Below are 3,187 nucleotides of genomic sequence, written 5' to 3'. Positions count from 1 at the left end.
AAAATATCTAACCCATAGAGGTGAGCCCCTGCCCTCACGGTGATACCGGTATTATCCGTGTTATCACACATCGATTAACCGGTGGGAAAATTTCCTCACCGTCACAACCCTAATTCAAACATACATATATAATTAAATGTAATATAATATAGTCTGTTTTCTATGATTTATTTTCATATTTAATTTAGTGATTTTAACTTTTAGTGTTTTAATGCTTTAAAGAGCAATTTTATATTGTAATGTTTTAATGTTCTACTAATATCCATGGCTAGAAACTGCTGATCAACTGAATGCACATGAGATAAAATGTTTTCATGATAAAATGATAAAATCTTTTCATATATCTTAGAAAATGTCATTAAATCTTGGGCATACAATACATTAAATACAGTTGGTTGTAGCCTACATTTTAAGTTGCTTTTTCTGTATACTTTTATTTTTGGACTGGTAATAAAGTCAAATAATTGTATGTGAGAGAGTCAGCGGTGATATCATTGCGTTCCTACTGGTCAATGTTAGAGGAGCTCAGCTTAACCTGACCGTTAGCCTGCCCCGGACCAGGTTAGTTTCCAAGCATAAGTTGCCAGAGTGACTGAGCTTGAGCTATGGTAAATTTGCTTTATGAATAGGGTTGCCAACTGTTCCGTATAATACGTGTTTTAATGCTTTAAAGAGCAATTTTATATTGTAATGTTTTAATGTTCTACTAATATCCATGGCTAGAAACTGCTGATCAACTGAATGCACATGTAGCAACCATGATAAAATGTTTTCATATGTCTTGTCATCAATCTTGGGCATAATACATTAAATGCAGTCGGTTGTAGCCTATATTTTTATTTATTTGATTTATTTAAGTTGCTTTTTCTGTATACTTTTATTTTTGGACCGATAAAGTCAAATAATTGTATGTGAGAGAGTCAGTGGTATTCTCAATGCGTTCCTATTGGTCGGTGTTAGAGGAGCTCAGCTTAGCCCGACAGTTAGCCTGCCCTGGATCAGGTTAGTTTCCCAGCATAAGTTGCCACACTGACTGAGCTTAAGCTATGGTAAATTTGCTTTATGAAACCAAATCAAGTGAAAATAAGTCAGACTAACTGAAATAAGCCTGGCTTATTTGGTAAACTTGTTTTATGAAACAGCCCCCAGATGAGACTCGCCAGGACAACCCCCTGGTATCACACGCTAAATGTGTTGTTTTGTACTTGCATGCTCAAGATGGCAGTCCAAACAGTAAATGTAAACAGTAATCAGGCAAAAGTTTGCTTTAGGAATGAATAAAGTGGCATTGACGATTTTGAAGATTTAACAAAATTTGTGCAAATGGAAAGTCAAAGTGTGATCTATGATATTTCTCTTTATGAAGCATAGACTTTATTCAATCCACAAACTATTAAACCATTATTCTTAAATTATTAAAATCATTGAGTTATCGCAAGCCCTTGCGATATGCACGTTGTTGATATTTTGGTAATTTCAATAATATTGTGCAGCCCTACTGTAAGACCACACACACAACAACAGCATATTAACTATGGTGCTCTGAAGGTTACAGAATTCAGCACTGCAAAGTGAGTGCAAGTAGAGTTTCAGTGCAGTGCCCTTTTTGCTGCATGAACTCAGCTGAAAAGGCATTATATGAGTGCAATATTTGCAGTATAGGCTTTTAATAATCAACATTCCAGCAAGGTGTTCAGCATTGTAGGTCTGATGATGTGAAGCCGTGTATTTGTTTGTGCAATTTCTATAAAAATCTTCAGTAAGACCAAGTTAAACTTTTCCACTAGAAGGCAGCATTTGCTCAGTCTATAGCAGTTAGAATTACTTATGTGTTGTACTTATGGTAAATGTGCTTCAATATGAGTTTGTTTGTTGGTTTTTATTGATTTTTTTTCTCTCTCTTCTCTCTGCAGAATGCTGTAATGAAGAACTGTTAGCTTGTTTGGATCATGCCAGCATTCCCATCCTCAGTGAGTGATTCAATGGAACAGCTGACTGACTGACTCAAAGCAGCACCGGACATAGCAAACGAGAACAACTCTTTTATTTCCCCTTTATTTTGGCAGTAAAATTTGAGGAAAAACTCAATTTCCCAGAAGCAATTTCAGTAGAACTGAGAACATTTTTACATCATTGCCCGTGGAAGATGAAGAAATTAAACCTCATATTAACATAATAGTGAAAATTAACCTCCATAAAAGACACCTTTTTCAGTTGCTTTACCAAATGAATCTTAGGGTTATAATACCCTTTCATCTTTAATTTCCCTTTATGCTGAAAATCTGGTGGCAATATTTAAAATCCTTCAACTTCCTATAAAAACCCATGGATACATCTGTTCCGAAACTTCAAGACCTGCACTGTCAAGAAGGAGAAAATCACTGAAATTTCACCACAACTGTGTTTTTAAAACTCTTCCCCATAAACTCTTGAACTCTGTGCTTTTCAGTGGCCTCATCGCCTGTTGAAGAAGCAGGACGAGAAATCGGAGTTAACCGTATTCATTTGCGCAATACCGCATTTTCAAGGACATGAAGGATGACAGTGTTTAATATCCAGTTATCAGCAGTCAGCATGAGCATCTTTAAGTGTAGATGTTGTAAATGATGTCAAGTTCAGTTGTTTTCTCTCTCAAGTTGTACTTCCATTCTTGATACAGTGTGTAAATGTCTATAAATGACAAATGTATGTAAATGTTTTGCTGACAACTATGGACTCGTTCATCAGAAAGTACTACCCCCATTCCCAATGTGACATTATTTTATATTCAGTCACTTGGTTTTCCTAGCTCGTATATCACATTCTAATGCCATTCTGTTTCATAAAGACTGTTCCATAAATAAACAGGCCTTTTATAGTGTAAAAAGTGGAGGAACGATCGATTTCTAGGTCTATCGAGACTGAAATATATTGTACTAAACCAACTATTTCCTCTTATGTTTTTCTGTCAAAAGATGATCTGGCTTTTAAGATTATTAAATTGTATTACCTTTTCATTATTTCTGCCAGTTTGTATTTTATTGGTTTATCTTTAATGTCTCTCCTGGTATGTTCTTAATGAGCTCATTTCTCAGATGGAATAACAGTCTATAAACAAAAGTACTTTTTTTTTTTTTTTCTCTCTTTCTGACCAAAAATATTGAGATCCTCCAGGGTATTAATTTTACTGTTGGTACATTCTAATGTT

General features: G+C 35.0%; 1 protein-coding gene across 1 annotated transcript in view; it reads left to right on the top strand.

Annotated features, from left to right (window-relative positions):
- Positions 1-2,959, top strand: part of rap1ab (RAP1A, member of RAS oncogene family b) — a 29,298-nt gene extending 26,339 nt beyond the window's left edge. The window contains exon 8 of the mRNA XM_016555977.1: positions 1,914-2,959. The gene's annotated coding sequence lies outside the window, so the exon portion shown is untranslated. The remainder of the gene's footprint in view (positions 1-1,913) is intronic.
- Positions 2,960-3,187: the final 228 nt, after the last annotated feature.

Source organism: Sinocyclocheilus rhinocerous, unplaced genomic scaffold, assembly GCF_001515625.1.
Source record: "Sinocyclocheilus rhinocerous isolate Xijiao unplaced genomic scaffold, SAMN03320098_v1.1 scaffold76, whole genome shotgun sequence".
Classification (NCBI taxonomy): Eukaryota; Metazoa; Chordata; class Actinopteri; order Cypriniformes; family Cyprinidae; genus Sinocyclocheilus; species Sinocyclocheilus rhinocerous.
Note: the sequence above shows the minus strand (reverse complement) of the source record. Positions and strands in the feature narration are given on the sequence as shown.